The sequence below is a fragment of the Sarcophilus harrisii genome, chromosome 1, assembly GCF_902635505.1.
Source record: "Sarcophilus harrisii chromosome 1, mSarHar1.11, whole genome shotgun sequence".
Lineage (NCBI taxonomy): Eukaryota > Metazoa > Chordata > Mammalia > Dasyuromorphia > Dasyuridae > Sarcophilus > Sarcophilus harrisii.
The window spans coordinates 96789733-96815908 of record NC_045426.1 but is presented as its reverse complement, the minus strand read 5'-3'; positions in this window follow the sequence as shown (position 1 = coordinate 96815908).

Here is a 26176-nt window from a genome sequence, read left to right as displayed (position 1 = left end):
CATATACCACAACTTATTCAGTCATTCCCCAATTGATAAGCATCTACTAATCTTCTAATTCTTTCTACCACAAAAAGAGCTGCTACAAACATTTTTGTGGAACTTTTTCCTCCTTTATGCTTTCCTTGGGATACTGACCCAGTAATGGTACTGCTGCATCAAAGAATATGTACAGTTGTATAGGTCTTTGTGATTATTTCCAGATTGCTCTCCAGAATGGTTGGATCATTTCACAACTCCAATAACAACACATTAGTGGCCCAGTTTTCGCACATATCTTCCAACATTAATCATTATCTTTTTCTGTCATCTTAGCCAATCTGAAAAGTATAAGGTGGTACCTCAGAGTTGTTTTAATTTGCATTTCTCTCATCAAAAATTACTTAGTACATTTTTTCATATAATTATAGATGATATTAATTTCATCATCTGGAAATTGTCTGTTCATATCCTTTGACCATTTATTAATTGGGAAATGACTTGTGTTTTTATGAATTTGACACAAATAAAATCTGAATTTATATAATTCAGAAATGAGACTTTTATCAGAAATATGTATTACAAAGCTTTTTCCCCTAGTATTGTACTTTTCTGTTAATCCTGTTTCTGTTGCTTTTGTTTGTGCAAAACCTTTCTAATTCAATATAATCAAAATTGTCCATTTTACCTTTTATAATGTTCTCTAGTGTAAAGTTCAGGCTTTCTCCCTGGAGGGCCTCAGGGTCAATAAGAATCAGGATAAATCAAAGTCCTTGGTCTTTTGGGGGAGAAGTGAAGGAGGCAGGCAAGCTGCCACGTGGCTTGCCAAAGATGTATCCTGGATTATGGATTCTGAAGTCTTCAGCCTCTCTCTTTCTTGTCCTGCCACCAAGTGAGTCTGTCTTCTCTCTCTCTGCCCTCCAATCCTTGCCTAAGATTGTCTCACCACCAACCATTCAGCAAATACCAATGGTGAGGAGAGCCATCATCCAAATATATGCTAATAGAGTCATTATCTCACAAAGAATAGATATTAAGTGGTCTCTTGTCTGATTCAGAGTTTCAGCCCTCTACAATGTAGTTCTTTGCTCATAAATTCTTTCCTTCTCCAAAGATCTGATAAATAATGTCTTTGTCTTCTAATTTGTTTATGGTATTATCCTTTATGCCAAAATCATATATTTATTTTCACTTATTTTGATATTAGTGCAAGATATAGATCTATGCTAAGTTCCTGACATTATTTTCCAGTTTTTCCAGCAATTTTTGTCAAATACTAAGTTCTTATTCTATAAGTTAGAGTTTGGGTGTTTATAAAATACTACATTGCTATATGCCTTGATTATTGAGTCATCCGTATCTAATCTATCCTACAAATCCACTCTATTTTTTAGCCAGTATCAAATGATTTTTGATGATTGGTGCTTTATTATTATAAAGCAGTTTTATGGTTGGTATTGCTAAGCCAATATCCTTTATATTTTTTCATTAATTCCCTTGATATTCTTAATCATTTATCATTCCAGATGAATTTTTATTATTTCTTCTATTTTTATAAAATAATTTTTGACAGTTTGGTTGTTATAACATTGAACAATTAGACCAATTTAGGCAGAATTCTCATTTTTATTATATTAACTAGGCCTAGCCATGAACAATTGATATTTTCCAGTTGTTTAGATCTGACTTTATTTATGTGAGAAGTGTTTTGTAATTATGTTCATATAGTTCTTGAGTTTGTCTTAGCAGGTAGAGCCCCAAGTATTTCATTTTGTCTATAGTTATTTTAAATGGAATTTCTCTTTCTATGTCTTGTAATATATAGAAATGCTGATGATTTGTATGGATTTATTTTATATCCTGCAACTTTGCTAATGTTGTCAATTGTTTCCAGTAGTTTTTTGGATGATTTTCTAGAATTCTCTAAGGATATCATCTGCATAGAGTGATAGTTTTTATTTCCCCTTTGTCTATTCTAATTCCAGTAATTATTTTTTATCTTATTGCTAAAGTCAACATTTTTAGTACAATGTTGAATAACAGTGATGATAATGTGTATCCTTGTTTCATCTCTGATCTTATTGGGAATGCATATAATTTCTCTCCATTACAGAAAATATTGTAAGTTTTATATAGATATTGGTTTTTATTTTAGGTAAAGCTCCTTTTATCACTCTGCTCTCTAGTGTTTTTAATAGCAATAGATGTTGTATTCTGTCAAAAAGCTTCTTCTGTATCTATTGAGATTATCATATGCTTTATCTTGGTTTTGTTATTGATATGGTTGGTTATAGTATATTGAACCAATCCTACATTCCTGTTATTAATCTCATTTGCTAATATTGCATTGTTCTGCTAATAAGATGCTGTAATTTCTTTGCAAATATTTTATTTACAATTTTTGCTTTGATATTCATTAGTGAGAATGTTTTGGCTCTTCCTGGTTTATGTATCAGTGCCATATTTGTGCCATAGAGGAAATTTGGAAGGACTCATTTTTTACTTATTTTGCCAAATAGTGTACATAGTATTGGAATTAATTGTTCTTTAATTGTTTTGTATAATTCATCTGGCCCTGAAGACATTTCTTAAGGAGTTAATTACTGATTATTCAATGTCTTTTTTTCTAAAATGGGACTATTTAAGTAATTTATTTCCTCTTCAATTAACCTGTAAAAATTACAACACATGTAAATATTCATCCATTTCAGTTCAATTATCTGGTTTCCTGCTATACAATTGGACAAACTAGCTCCTAACTTTTGCTTTAATTTCTTTTTCATTGGTGGTAAATTGACCCTTTTCATTTTTCATGCTGTTGAATTTTTTTCTTTCTTTTTCTTATCAAAGTAACCAAATGTTTGTCTATTTTGTTGGTTTTTTTTTCATGAAACCTACTCTTAGTTTTATTTATTTGTTCAATAGTTTTCTTACTTTCTATTTTATTTTTTGAGTTTGTTTAAGCTTCATAATTTCTAATTTGTTATTTAATTGAGGGTTTTTAGTTTGTTCTTTTCTAGCTTTTTTATTCATGTAGCTATTTAGAGATGTAAATTTTCCCCTAAGAATTTCTTTGGCTATATTTCATAGTTTTTGTTATGTTGTCTCATTGTCATTCTCTTAAATGACATTATAGATTATTTCTGTGATTTGTTGTTTGACCTACTCATTCTTCAGTATTAGATTATTTAATTTCCAATTGCTTTTTATTCTATCTTTCTCTGGCCCATTTTTTAATATAATTTTATTGCATTGTGGTCTGAAAAAGAAGCATTTACTGTTACTGCCTTTCTTCATTTGATTGTGAGATTATTATGCCCTAATATATGTTCATTTTTTTGTGGAGGTGCCATATACTATAGACCAAAAGGTGTATTCCTTTTTGTCCCTATTCAATTTTCTCAAAGATCTATCATATCTAGTTGTTTTAGGATCCAATTAACCTCACTAGTTTTTTTCTTGTAGTTAGATTTGTCTGATTCTGAGAAGGGAAGGTTGAGGTTCCCCACTATAATAGTTTTGCCATCTATTTCTTCTTGTAACTGGCTTAAATTTTTCTCTAGTAATTTGCTTGCTCTACCATTTATTGCATACACGTTTAGTACCATTACTATTTTATCAAGATATACTTTTAATAAGATCTATTTTTACTTTTTCTTTATCTAAAATCAGAATTGCTACCTCTGCTTTTTTTTAACTTCACGTGAAGCATAATAAATTCTGTTCCAGCCTTTTGCCTTTACTTTGTATATGTCCTTCTGTGTCAAAATTAAAATAGACAAAGGGTGATCTCCATATAGTCATGACAATAGGGAATTAGAGAAGATATTAGATTTTATTTACTAAGTACTATCCAAGAAATATTACCAGGTTTATATGAGTTTCATTCTTTTTGTAATGATAGTTAATAAAATTTAATTAAAAAATAATTACAAGTAATAAAACAATGTTAAACATACATTTTTAAAAATTTTGAGCTACAAAACCTGTCCTTCCTTTGCTTCACTAAACCTTCCCTGATTAAAAAAAATTCAATTTGATATAGGTTATGCATATCAAATTATGAAAACAAAGTAACATATTGATTATATTACAAGAGAAAATGCAAACAAAAACAAAACATCAAAAAAAAAAGAAAATTTTAAAAATACTTTGATTTGTATTCAGACACTCAGTATTTTCTCTGCAGGTGGATAGCGGATTTAATTATGAATCTATTTAATCATTATATTATTTATAATAGCAGAATTATTCACAATTGATCTTCCTATAATTTTCCTGCTAAGGTATACAATGTATTCCAAGTTTTGCTGACTCCTCTCTACATTAATTCATGTAATTCTTTCCAAGTTTTTTTTTTTTTTTTTTTTTACTGAAAGCAATCTAGTCATCATTTCTTATAGCACAATAATATTTCATTACAATCTCTTTCTAATAACATGCAATATTTTCTAATATTTTAATAGTAATTTATTTCTGACTTTTTAGTAGAGTTTTCTTTCTAATATTCTAAAATTAAAAATATCATGATATTCTAGTTTTTTCTATAATAAAATGTTGGTTGTTATTCTAATATACCTTATGTGGATGCATTTAATATGATTGTATATATATATATAAACTATATGACATTGATTACTATCTTTGGAGAGGTAGAAGAAAAGGAAGGGAGGGAGAAAAATTTGAAACTCAAAAATGATTTTTGCAAAGCATCTTTATGTGTAATTGGAAAAAAATATTATTATACCATGCATAAAAAATAAAGAAAAAAGTCTTGAATATTATAAACATATGTGTGTGTATGTGTGTGTATATATACACATATATGTCTATAATATTCAAGAAAATATATTCTATATTTTATATTATATATATATATATACACACACACATACACACACATATATGTGGGAGGTGGGAGGTGGGGGTGGATGTGGGTAGATGGCTAGGGGTGGGGATGGAGATAAAGGTGTGTGTGTGTATTATATAGGCAGATAGATATTTTAGTAAATAACATTGGAGCTTCCCATCATTTGGGAATTAGCTGTACAAATCACAGTATGTTACTATAATGGGAAAATATTGTGCTAAAGAAATGAAGAAAGAGTTGGTATCAGATAAATATGACTTGTAAAGTGAAATCAAGAGGACCAAGAGAACAATTGGTGTACCCATATCATTATGATGAATGATTTTGAAATTTCAGAACTCGGATTAAGTCAATAATTGACCAAAATTTGAGAGGAAAAATGATGCATACTGCTACATATGTCTTGATAAGGCAGAATGAAACATACATTTGTGAAAGTAGTCAAAACTGGATTATGGTTTGCTTGATTGCACATTTATTACCTATTTATAAGTTTTTTTAATTCAACTATACTTACAGTGGAGAAAACAGAAGGAAGAAGATGAAAATATGTGACTGATAATTGAAAAAAATTAAAATGCATACATGCCTAGAGTTTTGCTTCTTCTTTTTAAGATATATTATGTTTCTGCTTGTGACTCTGGTCACAAAGTCAGAGATTTGATGGAAATAATATGCAAGAGATAAAGACTCAATATTTATTCATATCAAATAACCTTACAAAATGAATACCACCTGTCCTATGCAAACAGACAGAATTGTTAATTTTCACTAATTCATTTCAATTATTCGGAAAAAGCTATGTTTTAAAATGTGTTCCATCCATGTTGTCTTTTATTGTGCCATAGTGCCTCAGAAAATGACTTGGTGATAAATAGTTTGCTCAATTAACAATACAACTAATATGAGAGTTATTGAACTTTATTATGATAAAACCTCAAAAATTATTCCTTCCCCATTATTGAGTATGCTTTAGTGGACTGGAAAACTCATATCATATCAATAAAACAGATAAACAAATAGTTAACTTGTTTTTTGAAGAAAGAAGAAAACCAAATTAAAATTATCAAAAATAAAAAGTGAATTCATCACTTTTTATTTTTATTGTTTTATTTATTTATTATCAAATATTAAATAAATCTTTATTTATTGGAGGAAATTAAAGCTATTTAAAAAGGTATTTTGCCAAATTATGTGCCAATAAAGCTAACAATATAAGTGACATAGATTAGTTGTTACTAAAAATAAATAAAATAACCAGGGCATGCACAGGCTTGTAGCCCTTGGGGAAGAGTTCCAAAGTTTTCTCCAGAATAGTTAGATCATTTCACAAATCCACCAACAATGCATTAGTGTTCTAATTTTTCTATATCTCCAACATGTCTTGTTTCCCTTTTCTGTCATACTAGCCAAACTTAACATAGGTTGTTATTTCAAGAGTACTTTTAATTTGCATTTATCTAATCAAAGTGATATAGAACATTATTTTATATGACTATAGATAGCTTTAATTTTTTACATGTGCAAACTCTTGTTCATATCCTTTTAAATATGATTTTAAAATACTCCCTGAATTTCTAATTTCTTTTTTCTCCAAGACTTTATGCTACTTAGAAATGATTTATTAGTTCCTACTGATGATTGACTGCCACATCAGGCTTCAGAAACAGTGGTTATCACATTTGACATCTTTTCAGACCCTTTCTGTAACATTATGCATACAATTTTCTTTTATTACAGCACTACTCTGTCATTAATGCCATGATGACAAATAGACATTGTTTTGGATTGACTGGATTGTGAACATGATGCCAGACACAGGAGTGATGTACAGAGTTTTGAATAACATAGGAAGATGAAGATTGGGATTGGGATTTCTGTTGATGCCAGATGGTTTACTAGGATTTCCTCTTGTGCAGATATTCTTCCTCTTTCCTCTGTTTTGGCTGCTATAATCTTTTTTATTTTTTTATTATAATAACTTTTTTATTGACAGAACCCATGCCACGATAATTTTTTACAACATTATCCCTTGCACTCACTTCTGTTCCTTCTTTTCCCCTATCTCCCTCCACCCCCTCCCCTAGATGGCAAGCAGTCCTATATATTTTGAATATGTCACAGTATATCCTAGATACAATATATGTGTGCAGAACCAAACAGTTCTCTTGTTGCACAGTAAGAATTGGAGTCAAAAAGTAAAAATAACCTGGGAAGAAAAACAAAAATGCAAACAGTTTACATTCATTTCCCAGTGTTCTTTCTTTGGGTGTAGCTGCTTCTGTCCATCATTGATCAGTTGAAACTGAGTTAGGTCTCTTTGCCAAAGAAATCCACTTCCATTAGAACACATCTTCATAAAGTATTGTTGAAATATATAATGATCTCCTGGTTCTGCTCATTTCACTTAGCATAAGTTCATGTAAGTCTCACCAATCCTCTCTGTATTCATCGTGCTGGTCATTTCTTACAGAACAATAATATTCCATAACATTCCTTTGTTGTGAGGGGAACTGAGAAGTGAATAGAATGTTGTTCTTTATACTGCATATATCGATTGAGATTGAACTTTAATTTATTTTAAATTTATGTTTTTATCTAACATCATTAAATCTTGTGTTTAGACATGCTCATTACAGATGTTCAAATGACTAGCAGAAATCATACTTGAAACTTTTAGCCAAATAAAGCCAAAAGAATGAGAGCATGAATATTGGATGAATAACAATCATCAGACCCTATGGTCAAATCCAAAATGTTTTATTCAAAATGACAATCTTTGAAAGAAAGGACAAACATTATATTGTTCATCTATCAATTGAAAAAGTAGACATATAGTTGTGAAATGACGCACTATGGATTTGAGGCAGATAGTTGACAAAAGTAGGATTAAAACATAGTTTGTTCCCACTATACCAGTATTCCTCTCAAAAGATGTATGTAAAACTCTCTTGTATACAAAATGAAACTAAAATAACATACAAAATTATTCTGTAATGCTTACATATATGACTCCATTTTTATTTTTAGGAGAAAACAAATATTATTTCCATTATAATATATTTTGTCCTACAGAATATGATAAAATCATATGTTTGATCCCTTCAGATGCATTTCTATTAGGTGATATATTATCCCTGGTGATGAACACAATAATTTTATTATATGTAACTATAATTAAGTGAACTTATTGAACTCAGGAGTTTAAATGACCTCTACTAGCCTTCAAAATAATTAATTATTGAACTAACTGTTCATACACTAAAGAAGCCAGTGTACCTTTCTGAAAGCTGAAATAGTTTCAACATTAAAACAACGGCAAGAATTAAAAACTGAATACAAATTAATTGATAGTTTAGGAATTCTGAAAGCACTTCAATATTAATTAAATTCTAGAAATTAATTAAGGAAATACATTTATTAAGTTGTTTTAACTCTTTTAAAACATTACATTTTAGAAGGGGCCCCTAGCTCACTTTTTTTTAAAATTGTAACTGTTTATTGACAGAACATATACCTGGGTAATTTTTTTTACAACATTATCTCTTGCACTCACTTCTGTTACAACTTTTCCCTTCCCTCCCTCCAACCCCTCCCCTACATGGCAAGCAGTCTTATACATGTTAAATATGTTATAGTATATCCTAGATACAATATATGTGTGCAGAACCGAACAGTTCTCTTGTTGCACAGGAAGAATTGGATTCAGAAGGAAAAAATATCCTGGGAAGAAAAACAAAAATGCAAACAGTTTACACTTATTTCCCAGTGTTCTTTCTTTGGGTGTAGCTGTTTCTGTCCCTCATTGATCAACTGGAACTGAATTAGATCTTCTCTTTGTTGAAGAAATCCACTTCCATCAGACTATAGCCTCATATAGTATTGTTGTTGAAATATATAATGATCTCCTGGTTCTGCTCATTTCACTCAGCATTAGTTATGTAAGTCTCTCCAAGCCTCTCTGTATACATCCTGCTGGTCATTACTTACATTCATATACCACGATTTACCCAACCATTTTCTAATTGATGGGCATCCATTCATTTTCCAGTTTCTAGCCACTACAAACTGGGCTGCCACAAACATTTTGGCACATACAGGTCCCTTTCCCTTCTTTAGTATTTCTTTGGGATATAAGCCCAGTAGTAGCACTGCTAGATTAAAGAGTTAGCACAGTTTGATAACTTTTTGGGCATAGTTTCAGATTGCTCTCCAGAATGGTTGGATTCGTTCACAACTCCACTAACAATGCATCAGTGTCTCAGTTTTCCTGCATCCCCTCCAACATTCATCATTATTTTTTCTGTCATCTTAGCCAATTTGACAGGTGTGTAGTGGTATCTCAGAGTTGTCTTAATTTGCATTTCTCTGATCAATAGTGATTTGGAACACTTTCATATGAGTGGTAATAGTTTCAATTTCATCATCGGAAAATTGTCTGTTCATATCCTTTGACCATTTATCAATTGAAGAATGGCTTGATATCTTATAAATTAGAGTCAATTCCCTATATATTTTGGAAATGAGGTCTTTATTAGAACCTTGAGCTGTAAAAATGTTTTCCCAGTTTGTTGCTTCCCTTCTAATCTTGTTTACATTAGTTTTGTTTGTACAAAGGCTTTTTAATTTGATGTAATCAAAATTTTCTATTTTGTGATCAATAATGATCTCTAGTTCTTCTTTGATCACAAATTAAACTATCCTATGTTCCTCTAATTTATTTATAATCTCGTTCTTTATGCCTAAATCTTATCTTGGTATATAGTGTTAAGTGTGGGTCCATGCCTAATTTCTGCCATACTAATTTCCAGTTTTCCCAACAGTTTTTGTCAAATAATGAATTCTTATCCCCAAAATTGGGATCTTTGAGTTTGTCAAACACTAGATTGCTATAGTTGACTATTTTGTCTTGTGAACCTAACCTATTCCACTGATCAACTATTCTATTTCTTAGCCAATACCAAATGGTTTTGGTGACTGCTGCTTTATAATATAGTTTTAGATCAGGTACATCTAGGCCACCTTCATTTGATTTTTTTTTATTAATTCTTTTGAAATTCTTGACCTTTTGTTTTTCCATATGAATTTTGTTGTTATTTTTTCTAGGCAATTAAAATAGTTCCTTGGGAGTCTGATTGGTATAGCACTAAATAAATAGATTAGTTTAGGTAATATAGTCATCCTTATTATTTTCGCTCGGCCTATCCAAGAGCACTTGATATTTTTCCAATTATTTAAATATGACTTTATTTGTGTGGGAAGTGTTTTGTAATTTTGCTTATATAATTCCTGACTTTTCTTTGGTAGATAGATCCCCAAATATTTTATGCTATTGTCAGTTATTTTGAATGGAATTTCTCTTTGTATCACTTGCTGTTGGATTTTGTTGGTGATGTATAAAAATGCTGAGGATTTATGTGGATTTATTTTGTACCCTGTAACGTTGCTAAAGTTATGAATTATTTCTAATAGCTTTTTAGCAGAATCTTAGGGGTTCTTTAAATATACCATCATATCATCTGCAAAGAGTGATAGTTTGGTTTCCTCATTACCTACTCTGATTCCTTTAATCTCTTTGTCAACTCTTATTGCTGAAGTCTTAGCTCACTTTTAGTTAAAATACAATGTGCTTAAGTGTGTCCCAAAACTCTGAAAATGCCACTGGTCATTGTTTTGTATTCTTACATAAATTTCAGAGATTCCTGCATTATTCCAAAAATCCTTATCACTGATAGAACAGATCAGAACGCTCTATGGATCTTGGCAGCTAGATGACACAGTGGATACAAATCCAAGCTTCAAGTCACAAAAACTTGAGTTTAAATACAGCCTGAAATACATTTTATGTGATCCCAAGCCAGTCACTTAACCCTTTTTGCCTCAGTTTTTTTTTTTCTTTCTTTTTTTTTTTTTTAAATCTGTAAAATGAGCTGGAAAAGGAGATGACAAACTTTCTGCTATCTTTGCCAAGAAAACCCCAAACAGAGTCACATAGTGTCAAGGCATAATTGAAATGACTGAACAACAATAAAATAAAGCTAACACAGCTATAATATACTGCTCCTTTACTACAACCTAGTTCATTCTTTTAAAGGTATGAGGGAACATCCCAGATTTCAAGGACATTGCAAAGTCAAAGGGTAAGACTTAAGGGTCCTATCATCTATACATAGTTCAGTAAGTTTGATTCTAATTACAATTTCTAGTCCTAATTTTATGCTGTGTACTACAAACAAGAGCTTTAGGGAACACTAGATTTCACTGTTATGTAGTTCATTGATGAAGTTTATTTGATTGCTTGTATATTTTGTATATTTTCTACCATCTTGGTAAAGTCACTTCATTTTAAATGGTTAGAATTTGTCCTTGCTAATTTTTCTTATTTAATTGTTTGATTCTTTCAGCCATAAAATAACACCAGGTAAGAATGAAGATGAAAAAAAAATTAATACTAAAAAAAAAAGAACATAGTAGAAAAATCCCGTTACCCCAAATATAACACTTTCTTCTCACTCAAAGCAACTTGATTAAAAACAAAGAAAATCTAGTTGATCATTGTTTTTTTGAATTCATGGAGAATTTTTATGAATACCTACAAAAATACAGGTTGCCCAGATTAACAGAGAAGGAAGTAAATTGTTAAATAGTTCCATTTTAGAAAAAGAAAGAGAACAAGCTATTAATCAATTCCCTAAGAAAAAAATACTCAGGGCCAGAAGGATTTACATATGAATTTTACCAAAAATTAAAAGGACAATTAATTTCAACATTATATAAAATGTTTGAAAAAATAGGGAAAGAAGGAGTCCTACCAAATTCCTTTTATGACACAGATGTGGTGCTGATGGCTAAACCAGATAAAGTGGAAACAGAGAAAGAAAATTGTAGACTAATCTCCCTAATGAATATTGATGCAAAAATATTAAATAAAATTTTAGCAATGAGACTACAGAAAGTCATCCCCAGGATAATACACTCTGACCAAGTTAGATATCAATAACCAAACTAACAAAAAATCATATAATTGTCTCAATAAATGCAGAAAAAACTTGATAAAATCCAACATCCATTCCTTTTAAAAAACTAGAGAATATAAGAATAAATGGACTTTTCCTTAAAATGATCAGTAGCATCTATTTAAAACCATCAGCAAACATCATATCTAATGGGGACAAATCGGAATCATTCCTAATAAGATAGTGAAACAGGTGGACTATCACCATTATACTCAATATTGTTTCAGAAATGTTAGCTTTGGCAATAAGAGAAGAAAAAGAGATTAAAGGAATTAGAATAGGTAATGAGGAAGCCAAATTATCCCTCTTTGCAGATGATATGATCGTGTACTTAGAGCACATTAGAGAATCAACTAAAAAACTACTAAGAACAATTCACAACTTTAGCAAAGTTGCAGGATATAGAATAAATCCACATAAATCATCAGCATTTTTACATATTACCAACAAAGTTCAGCAGCAAGAGATACAAAAAGAAATTCTATTTAAAATAACCATTGAGAGTATAAAATATTTGAGAATATATATACCAAGGGAAAGTCAGGAACTATAGGAACACAACTACAAAACACTTTCCATACAAAGTTGGACCAATACAAAGTTGGATAATAAAAGTATCAAGTGCTCATGAATAGGCCCAAGTGATTATAATAAAAATGACAATAATACCTAAATTAATCTACTTATTTAGTGTCATACCAATAGAACTCCCAAGAAATTATTTTACAGATCTAGAAAAAATTGTACAAAGTTCATCCAGAAGAACAAAAGACTAAGAATTTCAAGGGAATTAATGGAAAAAAAAGTTAATGAAGGTGGCCTATCTGTGCCAGACCTAAAACTATATTTTAAAGCAGTGGTCATCAAAATAATTTGGTATTAGCTAAGAAATAGAGTAGTTGATCAGTGAAATAGGTTAGGATCACAGGACAAAATAGGCAATAAGACCTTACTATATGACAAAAACTACTGGGAAAATTGAAAACTAGTATGGAAGAAATTAGGGCTCGACCCACACTTAACACCACATACCAATATAATTGCTAAATGGGTTCATGATTTAGACATAAAGAATGATATTATAAGCAAATTAGAGGAACATGGGGTAGTTTACCTTTCTGATCTGTTGAAAAGGAAGGAATTTGTGTCCCAAGAAGAAGTGGAACTCATAACTGAATACCAGATAGACAATATTAAGTTAAAATTTTTTGTACAAACAAAACTAATGCAGACAAGATCAGAAGGGAAGCAGTAAATTGAGAAATCATTTTCACATTTAAGGTTTCTGATCTAAAGTCCTCATTTCTAAAATATATAGAGATATGACTCAAACTTGTAAGAATCCAAGTCATTCTTCAACTGATATATGATCAAAGTATATGAACAGAATTTTCAGATGAAGAAATTAAAACTATTTCTATGAGAAGGTGCTCTAAATCACTATAGATCAGAGAAATGTAAATTAAGACAACTCTGAGATACCACTACGCACCTCTCAGATTGGCTAAGATGACAGGAAAATGATAAATGTTGAAGGGGATGTCAGAAAAACTGGGACACATACATTGTTGGTGGAACCATGAACAGATCCAACCATTCTGGAGAGCAATTCAGAACTATATTCAAAAAGTCATCAAACTGTTCATACCCTTTGACCCATAGTATTTCTATTGGGTTTATATCCCAAAGAGATCTTAAAGGAAGGAAAGGGACCCACATATGCAAAAATGTTTGTGGTAGCCTTTTGTAGTGGCAAAAAACTGGAAACTGAATGGATGCCCAAGAGTTGGAGATTGGCTGAATAATTTATGGAATATATGTTATGGAATACTATTGTTCTATAAGAAACAATCAGAAGGATGATTTTAGAAAGCCTGGAGAGACATGTAACCAGGAGATCATTGTACACAGCCACAATAAGATTATAGCACATTCAATTCTGATGGATGTGACTCTTTCCAACAATGAGATGATTAATGCCAGTACCAGTGATCTTGTGATGAAGAGAGCCATCTACATCCAGAGAGAGGACTGTGAGAATTGAGTGTGGATCACAACAAAGCATTCTCACTCTTTTTGTTGTTGTTTGCTTGCATTTTGTTTTCCTTTTTTACTCATTTACTTTCTTTTTTTTAAGCTGATTTCTCTTGTACAGCAAGAGAATTATGTAAATATGTTTATAAATATTGGATTTAACATATATTAACATAATATTGAATTGCTTGCCATCTAGGAGAAGGAATGAAGAGAAGGAGGAGAAAATCTGAAACGCAAGGCTGTGCAAGGGTCAATGTTGTCAAATTATCTATCCATGTATATGTTTTGAAAATAAAAAGTGTAAAAAAAAAATAGTGAATTCTTTCCCCAATAGCTGGGACTATTAGATTTAACAATTAGGGAACTTACTGAGCTTGTTTGCTTCTGTATATTGTTTACCTAATTTGCTCCTTTGAGTAACTTCTCTATTTCTTACCTGGTAACAAATTGTTTTATCCAGAGTATAATTTGAAATCTGATGTTGCTAATCTCCCTTTCTTCCATTTTTTTCATTGACTCCCTAGATATTTTTGACCTTCTGTTTCTCTGGATAAATTTTGCTATTTTTCCTAACTCTATAAAGTAATCTCTTGGTAATTAGACTGATATGTTATTGGATAAGCATGTTAACTTGGTATTGTCAGTTTATTTTATTGTCTCTGCCTACTCAAGAACAATGAATATTTCTCCAATTATTTATACCTGTTTTATTTGAACAGAATATTTTGTAATTTTCTTTACATATTTCCTATGTGAGTCTTAGCAAGTAGACTTGCTAACTATTTAATACTATCTACAATTATTGTATTGTATTGTAAATGGAATTTGTCTATCTCTTTCTGGAAAGACCATACATTTTTTTAGAATAAAATTACTTAATTTCTAACAAAAAAAGATATGAGTATTGTGAAATTTATCAATGATGTTACTATATACAGGGCAATTATTTAATAATAGTGTAAGACACGCTACTTTCTAAGCTCTTCTCTTACCCTCTTTATCAATATTATATCTAGCCTCAAAAATAGTCTTGACTGCTACAATTCGTAAAGATAAGAAGTAGAACAACCCCACAGGCCAAGAAAATCTGCAGTCCGCCAAAAAAGGTTGGTTCCGGGGTCCAAGGGGGAAGATCCGGGAGACAGGGAGAGAAATTAGGTTTCGAGGAGAGTCTCAAACCGGGGTGAAGGCCAGATCTCAGCAGGGCGCAGCCCCAACCCGCAGTACAGGGGGCTTTTCCTTGGGGCAGTTGTGGTCCTGCCGAGAGGACGTGAGTTCGGGTTACCTCCAACCAGCAGGGGGAGCCCATTTGGGCCAAGAGCTTTTCCAGGGCCGATTTGCACGGCGAGACACTGGGCAGAAGTTTGTGGCCGCCTGCGGTCAGGCTGTTAATACTCACAGACCCCTCAAGAGGTTTCCTGGGCCTGGGGCGGTGACACTTTCACCACTTAATTCTGCCAGGGCAATTGATAACCACCCAGCCCTACTAAGCAGTTTGATAGCCTGGCCAGTGCTGAATCCACCTCCTGTTGGGGAAGGAAAATCCTCACACAGAGAATTCCCCATACCTTGAGGCCAGAAATTTTACATCTTCTCCCTATTCTGCAGAGGAAGCTGGTAACCCCCCTTGCCCAGGGAGACCACCCTTAAAGGCTTTGAAAACATGAATAAAAAAGAGAAAAGAACAATCAACAGCTTCTTATGCAAAAAAACAAAACCCTGAAGAGACCCTAAACAGCAAAAAAAATGCATCAGGACTGTCCTTCCTTTACATAATGCTCCTCATAGAAGAGACCATTAAAAGTCCAAAAAAGAGAGTTAGAAGATAAATGGGGAAAGGAAAGAGAAGCCTTAAAGAGAGCAACAACTTCCTGAAATAAGAATTGAAAAAGGGTTAAAACCCTAGGAAGTAGGGAAACAAAATTGTGAATTGGAAAAATAAAGAACTTGGAAAGAAAGTAGGATCTGTGAATTGGAAAGAAAAATAATTCACTAAAAAAAAAAAATAGTGAAATGGAAAAAATTCCAACAGACCAAAAAAAATACATTCAAAAAACTCAATTGGACATATATAGAAAGAAGTAAAAAAAAGCTATTTTGAAGAAAATAATTTTAAAAAAATTGAACTGAAAAATTGGAAACTAATGATTCATTGAGACAGCAAGAATCAAATAAGAAAAAACAAAAAATGACAAACTGGAAAAAAACCAAGAATTTTCACTATTAAAACGAAGAATTTGAAAATAGATCTAGGGAGAGATAATCTGAGGATTATTACCTTTCGGAAAACTAGGATGAAAAAAAGAGCCCCAGATACTATTTTACAAGAAATCATCAAAGAGAACTGCCCAGATGTAATAGAATTAGAAGGTAAAAGGCATTGGAAAGAATTCATCGAACACCTTCTGAAAGAAAACCCTAAAATAAAAAAACCCCAAGGAATATTGTGGCAAAAATTTCAGAACTATAAGAAAGGAAAAAATTTTACAAGCAGCCAAAAAAAACCATTTAAATAATGAGGGCCAAATAAGGATCACCCAAGATCTGGCTGCCTAATTAAAGGGAAAGAAGGGCCCTGGAATATGATATTCCGAAAGGCACAAGAACTTGAGATGCAGCCAAGAATAAACCACCTAGTTAAGTTGAGCATTTTTCCAGGGAAGAAGAAGATACTTTAATGAACAAATGAATTCCATTTGTTTCTGAAGAAAAAACCAGAACTAAAACAAAAATTTTGATCTCCAAGAAAGAACCCAAGAGAGAAAAAAGGTAAAAATAACTCCTTAGAATTGTATTTCTGTTGTGGATATATAAAAAGAATACATGTATAATTTGATTGTACTGATATAAACATAAAAAAAGGGAAGTAGATATGGAAAAGGGATGATGGCAGAATAAGGTAAGGAGGGATAAAAAGAGGGAAACCAAAATCCCACAAAGAGGCTAAGGAAAATTATCAATCTGAGGGAATTTAGAGAGGGGAGGAACATTTGGTGAATCTTACCTCATCAGAGTTGGCTCAAGAAAAAAATTGACATTTGTTTTAGAGAAAATTTCTCTCCGCCTCATTAAAAGGGGAGAGGAAAAGGAAAAAGAAAAGAGTAATAAGGGAAGGAAGGGGAAAGACTCAAAGGGGGGAGGGATTATAAAGAGGATAAGCACGTGATACAAGAGGGGACATGTTTAAAAGGGGAAAGAGGGTTGGGGAGGCAAGAATAAGAAAGCACAATTGGGGGTTCCAGGGATGGCAGGAAACACAGATTTAAGTAATTCTAACCGTAAATGTAAATGGGAAGAACCCCTTACAAAAGAGGGGCAGAAGCAGACTGAAAAAGTCAGAACTCCTACAATATGTTGTTTACAAGAAACACATTTAAAGCCAGGGGATGATATAGAGTAAAAAAGTAAAAAGGCTGGAGCAAAATCTATTATGCTTCAGGTGAAGTCAAAAAAAGGGAGCCATCCTTATCTCAGATCAAGCAAAAGTAAAAAATTAATCTAATTAAAAGAGATAAGGAAGGTAACTACATCCTGCTAAAGGGTGGCATAAACAACGGCAATATCAATATTAAACATATATGCAAAAGTGGAAATGGCACTCAACTTCCTTAAAGGAGAAGTTAAGAGAGTTGGGAAAGAAGAAAAGGACAACAAACTGTAATAGTAGGAGATCTCAACCTTTGCACCCTCAGAATTAGACAACCAAACCACAAAAACAAATAAGAAAGAAATTAAAGAAGTAAATAGAATATTGGAAAAATTAAAATGTTGAATTTGGAGAAAATTGAATGGAGATAGAAAAGGGAATATACTTTTTCTCGCAGTTCATGGAACCTATTAAAAATTTGACCAATATTAGGACATAAAGACCCCAAAATTAAATGCAAGAAAGCAGAAATATAAATGCTTTCTTTTCAGATCATGATGCAATAAAAACTACATTCAACAAAAAAGTTAGGGGAAATTGGACCAAAAAAGTAATTGGAAAACTAAAACAACTTCATCTTAAAAAATGATTGGGTGAAGCAGCAAATTATAGATACAATTAATAATTTACTCAAGATAATGACAATGATGAGACATCATACCCAAAAATTTGTGGGATTGCAGCCAAAGCGGTAATAAGAGGGGAATTTTAATCCTTAGAGGCTTACTTGAATAAAAGAGAAAGAAAAGATTAATGAATTGGCTTGCAAATTAAAAATACTAAAAAAGACCAAAATTAAAACCCCAATCAAATACTAAATTGGAAATTCTAAAATTAAAAGGAGAAATTAAAAATATTGAAAGTAAAAAAAACTATTGAAATTAATTAATAAAACTAAGATTTGTTCTATGAAAAAAGCCAATAAAAAATAGATAAGCCTTTGGTAAATCTGGATTAGAAAAAAAGGAGGGAGGAAAATGAAATTAGTAGTCTTAAAAAATGAAAAAGGGAGAACTTTCCAAATTAATGAAGAGGAAAAGGTGAGAAATAATAAGGAGTTATTTTGCTCAACTTTATGCCAATAAATTTGATAACCTAATGAAATGGATGACTACCTCCAAAATAAGACTTCCCAGACTAAAAAGGAAAAGAAATTGTTTGAATAGTCCCATTTCAGAAAAAGAAAAGAACAGGCAATTAAACAACTCCCCTAAGAAAAATCCCCGGACCAGATGGATTTTTACATGTGAATTTTACCAAACATTTAAAAGAATAATTTGGCCCCAATGCTATATAAATTATTTGATAAAATAGGGAATGAAGGGGTCCACCAAATTCCTTCAAGGACACAGACATGGTACTGATACCTAAAACCAGGTATTGAAAAACAGAGAAAAAAAATTAATAGACCAATCTCCCTTTAATAAATGCTAAAATTAAATAAGATATTAAAAGGCTTCAGGAAAAATCATCTCCAAGATAATACACTATGATCAAGTAGGATTTAAAAGGAAATGCAGGGCTGGTTCAATAATTAGGAAAACCATCAATATAATTGGCCAATTTTAAAACCAAATTAACAAAACCATATGATCATCTCAATAGATGCAGAAAAGCATTTGATAAAAAAACCATCCATTCCCATTAAAAAACACGGAGAGTATAGGAATAAATGGATTCTCCTTAAAATAATCAGCAGCATCTATTTAAAACCATCAAAAGCATCATATGTAATGGAGACAAACCAAACCATTCCCAGTAAGATCTGGAGGAAACAAGGTTGCCCATACCTTACTTATTTAATATTGTAATTAGGAAACGCTAGCTATAGCAATAAGAGCTGAGAAAGAGATTAAAGGAATAAGAATAGGCAATGAGGAAGCCAAATTATCACTCTTTGCCGATGACATGATGGTATACTTAGAGAACCCCAAGATTCTCAAAAGTTATTAGAAATAATCCACAACTTTTAGCAAAGTTGTTTTATAAAATAAAACCCACATAAGTCAATGGATTCTTATATATCACTAACAAAATCCAACAGTCAGAGTTACAAAAGAGAAATTCCATTTAAAGAACTACTGAAATATAAAATATTTAGGAATCCATCTCCAAGGGAAATTCAGAAACTTTATGAAAAAAATTAAGACCACTTTTCACACAAATTAAGTCTGATCTTAAACCAATTGGAAAAAATTAAAATGCCTTGATAGGGCGAGCAAAATATAATAAAGATGACAATATTACCTAAACTAACCCATTTAAAGGCCTTTCCAATCAGACTCCCAAAAACTTTTTTAAAGACCTAGAAAAAATAAAACAAAGTTCATATGGAAAAACAAAAGGCCAAGAATTTCAAGGGAATTAATGAAAAAATCAAATGATGGTTTTAGCTTAAAAGATCTAAAAATTATATTATAGAGCAGCAGTTACCAAAACCATTTGGATTGGCTAAGGAATAGATTAGTTGATCAGTGGAATAGATTAGGTTCAAGGGATAAAAACAGTCAACAAATATAGCAACCTTAGTTCTTTGACAAACCCAAAAGATCCCGATTTTTTGGGATAAGAACTTACCGCCGATAAAAAAATTTGGGAAAAATTGAAACTAATATGGCAGAAACTAGGCATTGATCCATACTTAACGGCGTACACCAAGATAAGGTCAAAAGGGTTCAAGGACCCAGGCATAAAGAAATGAAATTATTAATAATTTAGAGGAACATTGGGATATTTACCTCTCAACCCTGTAAGGGAAGGTCTTTATGACCAAAGAGAACCAAGATCATTACTGATCACAAAATAGAAAAAATTTCCATTTATACCAAACTGAAAAAGTTTTTGTACAAAACAAACCAATGGTAACAAATTTGAAGGAAAATAAACTGGGAAAATATTTTTACAGTCAAAGGTTTTGATAAAGGCCTCATTTCCAAAATTATAGAGAATTAACTCTAATTTATAAAAAAATCAAGCCATTCTCCAATTGGAAAAATGGCAAAGGATATGAACAGACAATTTCAGAAGAAGAAATTGAAACTATTTCTAGTCATATGAAAAGATGTCCAATTATTATTAATCAGAGAAATGCAAATTAAGACAACCCCAAGATACCACCAAAATCCGTCAGATTGGCTAAGAGAAGGAAAAAAATAATGATGATTGTTGGAGGGGATGTGGGAAAACTGGGGACATTGATTCATTGTTGGTGGAGTTGTGAACGAATCCAACCATTTTGGAGAGGTTTGATCTATGTCAAAAAAGTTATCAAACTTGCATACCCTTTGATCCAGAAAGGTTACTACTATTATATCCCAAAGAGATTATAAAAAGGAAAGGGACCTGTATGTGCACGAATGTTTGTGGCAGCCCTTTTGTAGTGGTTAGAAACTGGAAACTGAATGGATGTCCATCAGTTGGAAAATGGCTGAATAAATTGTGGTATATGAAAAATTATGGAATATTACTTGTTCTGTAAGAAAATGACCAACAGGATGGGATTTTCAGAAAGGCCTGGGAGACTCCTAAACGAACTGATGTTGAGGGAAATGAGCAGGACCAGGAGATCATTATATACTTCTAAACAATACTAGATGATGACCAGTTCTGATGGACGGGCCATCCCTCAGCAACGAGATCAACCAAATCATTTCTAATGGAGCAGTAATGAACTGAACTAGCTATACCCAGAAAAAGAACCTGGGAGATGACTAAAACCAACATTGAATTCCCAACCCTTCATTATTTACACACCCGCATTTTTGATTTCCTTACGTTAATTGTACAATAATTCAAGTTATTCTTTTTGTACAGCAAAATAATGTTTTTTATGTATACTTTATTGTGTATCTAAGTTATTTTTTATATTTAATATCTACTGGTCATCCTGATTTAGGGGAGGGGTGGGGGAAGAGGTGAAAATTGGAACAAGAGGTTTGGCAATTGTTAATGCTGTAAAGTTACCCATGTATATATCCGAAACCAAAAGGCTATTTAAAAAAAAAAAAAAAAAAATTAAAAAAAAAAAGAATTGTATTTCTGTTGTGGATATACAAAAAAGAATACAGTTAAATTTGATTTAAATTGATATAACATAAAAAAGGGAAGTAGATATGGAAAAGGTGACATGGAAGTGAAGGAGGGATAAAAGAAGGAAACCACATCCCACAAAAGAGGTTAAGGGAAACCCGGGAAAGGAGAGGGGGGAGGAACATTGTGTGAATCTTACCTCATCAGAGTTGGCTCAAAGAAAAAAAATAATTGACATTTGTTTTAGAGAAAATTCTTCCCTTCATTAAAACGGGGAGAGGAAAAGGGAAAAAGAAAAAGAGTAATAAGGGAAGGGAAGGGGGAAAGACCCAAAGGGGGGAGGGAGGGATTATGAGGACAAGATTCGTGGGATGAGGGGCATAAGTTTAAAAGGGGGAAAGAGGGTTGGGGGAGGCAAGAATAAGAAAAACAATCCAAAGGTTAGGATGGGCAGGAAAATACAGATTTAGTAATTCAACCGTAAATGTAATGGGAGAACCCCCACAAAGAGGGGAGGCAGATAGCAGACTGGATCCGGTCGAACCCCCTACATGTTGTTTTACAAGAAAACATTTTAAAGCGGGGGGATTAAGAGAAAAAGAAAAAGGCTGAGCAAAAACCCTTTATGCCTAGGTGAATAAAAAGGAGAAGCCATCCTTATCTCAGAATCAAGCAAAAAGTAAAAATTGATCTAATTAAAAGAGAGATAAGGAAGGTAACTACATCCTGCTAAAGGGAATAAACAACGAAGCAATATCAATATTAAAACATATATGCAACCAAGTGGTATGGCACTAACTTCCTAAAGGAGAAGCAGAGGGGAAGAAGGAAATAGACAACAAAACTGTAAATAGTAGGAGATCCAACCTTGCACCTCAAATTAGACAAATCAAACCACAAAAAAAAAAAAGAAATTAAAAAAGAAATATAATATTAGGAAAAATTAGGTATTGTTGGATCTTTGGAGAAAATTAAGGAGATAAAGGAATATACTTTTTCCTCAGCAGTTCATGGAAACTATTCAAAAATTGACCATATATTGGACATAAAGACCCTGAAATTAAAATGCAAGAAAGCAGGAAATAGTAAATGCTTTCTTTTCAGATCATGATGGCCAAAAAACCCATTTCCAACAAAAAGTTAGGGGGAAATAGACCAAAAAGTAATTGGAAACTAAACAATCTCATCTTAAAGAATGATTGGGGGAAGCACAAATTTGATACAAAAAATTTACCAAATAATGACAATGATGAGAATCATACCAAAATTTGTGGGATGAAGCCAAAGTGGTAATTAAGAGGGAATTTTATATCCCAGAGGCTTACTTGAATAAAACAGAGAAAGAAAGATTAATGAATTGGGCTTGCAACTAAAAAAATACTAAAAAAGACCAAATTAAAAAACCCCAATCAAAAATACTAAATTGGAAATTTAAAATTAAAAAGGAGAAATTAAAAATTGAAAGTAAAAAAACTATTGAACTAATTAATAAAACTAAGAGTTGGTTCTATGAAAAAGCCAATAAAATAGATAAGCCTTTGCAAATCTGATTAGAAAAAGGAGGGAGGGAAAAATGGTTATAGTCTTAAAATGAAAAAGGGAGAACTTTCCCCAATGAAGAGGAAATTAGAGGAAATAATAAGGGAGTTATTTTGCTCAACTTTTATGCCAATAAATTTGGATAACCTAAGGAAATGGATGACTACCTCCAAAAAATAAGACTTCCAGATTAACAGAGGGAAGAAGGAATTGTTTGAATAGTCCCATTTCAGAAAAAAAGAAATAGAACAGGAATTAAACAAAATTCCCAAGAAAAACCCCAGGACCAGATGGATTTAATGTGAATTTTTTACCAAAAATTTAAAGAACAATTGGCCCCAATGCTTATATAAATTATTTGATAAAAAATAGGGAATGAAGGAGTCCTACCAAATTTTCTATGACACAGACATGGTAATTATTACCTAAAACCAGGTAGGCCTAAAACAGAGAAAGAAAATTATAGACCAATCTCCCCCCTTTAATGAATATTGATGCTAAAAATCTTAAATAAGATATTAGCAAAAAGACTTCAGAAAAATTCATTCCCAAGATAATACATTATGATCAAGTAGGATTTATACCAGGAAATGGGGTTTGGTTCAATATTAGAAAACTATCAATAACTGGCCCCATGTTCAAAAAATAAAACCAATATGATCATCCTAATAGATGCAGAAAAAGATTTGATAAAAATCCAACATCCATTCCTACTAAAAAAACACTTGAGAGTATAGGAATAAATGGACTTTTCCTTAAAAAATAATCAGCAGCATCTATTTAAAAAACCATCAGTAAGATATATGTAATGGAGACAAACTGCAACCATTCCTTAAAAGATCTGATGAAAAAGGTTGCCCACTATCACCCGTTACTATTTAATATTGTATTTAGAAACGCTAGCTATAAATAAGAGCTGAGAAAGAGATTAAAGGAATAAGAATAGGGCAATGAGGAAAAAATTATTTACTCTTTTGCCGATGACATGATGGTATACTTAGAGGAACCCCAGAGATTCTGCTAAAAAGTTATTAGGAAAATAATCCACAATTTCAAAGTTGGGTTGGTTATAAAATAAACCCACATAAGTCAATAAAGAATTTTATATATTAAACTAACAAAACCAACAGTCAGAGTTAAAAGAGAAATTCCATTTAAAGTAACTACTGATAATATAAAATATTTAGGAATCTATCTGCCAAGGGAAATTTGGAAACTTTTATGAGAAAATTAAGACCACTTTTCACACAAATTAAGTCTGATCTAACAATTGAAAATATTAAAGCTCTTTGATAGGGCGAGCAAATATAATAAAGAGGACAATATTACCTTAAACTAATCTATTTATTTAGCTATACCAATCAGACTCCCAAAAAAGTATTTTAATGACCGAAAAATAACCACAAAGTTCATATGGAAAAACAAAAGGTCAAGAATTTCAAGGGAATTAATGAAAAAAAATCAAAATGATGGTGGTTAGCTGTACCAGATCTAAAAACTATATTATAAGAGCAGCAGTTACCAAAAACTATTTGGAATTGGCTAAGGAATAGATTAGTTTGATCAGTGGAATAGATTAAGTTCAAGGGATAAAACAGTCAACAAATATAGCAAACCTTAGTCTTTTGGAAAAACCCAAAGATCCCAGCTTTTGGGATAAGAACTTACCGTTTGATAAAAATTAAGGGAAAATTGGAAAAATATGGCAGAAACTTACTTGATCCATACTTAACCCAAACCAAGATAAGGTCAAAATGGGTTCATGACCTAGGCATAAAGAATGAAAATTAAAATAAATTAGGAGGAACATAGGATAGTTTACTTCTGGACCCTGTGGAAGGGGAAGGTTTTTGACCAAAGAGAACTAGAGATCATTAACATCACAAAATAGAAAAAATTTCGATTATCCAAACTGAAAAGTTTTTTTTGTAGAAAACAAAACTAATGCAGACAAGATTAGAAGGGAAGCAATAAACTGGGAAAAATATTTTACAGTCAAAGGTTCTGATAAAGGCCTCCTTTCCAAAAAATATATAGAGAATTAACTCTAATTTATAAAAATCGCCATTTCAATTGAAAAATGGTCAAAGGATATGAACACAATTTTCAGATGAAGAAACTGAAACTATTTCTAGTCATATGAAAAAGATGCTCCAAGTCATTATTAATCAGAGAAATGCAAATTAAGACAAACTTAAGATAACCACTACACAACCCTGTCAGATTCTAAGATGACAGGGAAAATAATGATGATTGTTGGAGGGGATGGGGAAAAACTGGGACATTGATTATTGTTGGTGGAGTTGTGGAACAAATCCAACCAATTTTTTGGAGAGTAGTTTGGAACTATGCTCAAAAAAAGTTATCAAACTGTGCATACCCTTTGATCCAGAGTGTTACTACTGGGATTATATCCAAAGAGATTATAAAGAAGGAAAGGGACCCAAATGTGCACGAATGTTTGTGGCAGCCCTTTTGTAGTGGCGAAACTGAAACTGAATGGATGTCCATCAGTTGAAAATTGGGCCGGAATAAATTGTGGTATATGAAAATTATGGGAATATTACTGTTCTTGTAAGAAATGACCAACAGGATGATTTCCCAGAAAGGTCTGGAGAGACTTTTTTAAAGAACTGATGATGAGGAAATGAGCAGGACCAGGAGATCATTTATATTTCCAACAATACTAGATGATGACCAAGTTCTGATGGATCAGGCCATCCCTCAGCAACGAGATCAACCAAATCATTTCTAATGGAGCAGTAAATGAACTGAACTAGCCTTATAACCCGAAAAAGAACTCTTGGGAGATGACTACAAACCATTACATTGAATTCCCTTCCCTTATATTTATGCACACCTGGATCTTTGATTTCCCCTTCACAAGCTTATTGTAAATAATTCAGAGTCTGATTCTTTTTGTACAGGCAAAATTTGTTTTTTATGTATACTTATTGTGTATCTAAGTTATATTTTTAATATATTTAACATTTCCATTATCCTGCCATTTAGGGAGGGGGGGGTAAGAGGTGAAAAAAATTTGGAACAAGAGGTTTGGCAATTGTTAATGCTGTAAAGTTACCCATGTATATATCCTGTAAATAAAAGGCTATTAAATAAAAAAAAATAAAAAATAAAAAAAAAAAAAATTAAAAAAAAAAAAAAAATAAAAAAATAAAAAAAAATAATAATAATAGTGTAAGAGAATTTATTGTCAATATATGTAACTATATATAACTATATAGTAGACAGCTAATGCCTCTGTTCCTTCTTCAATGT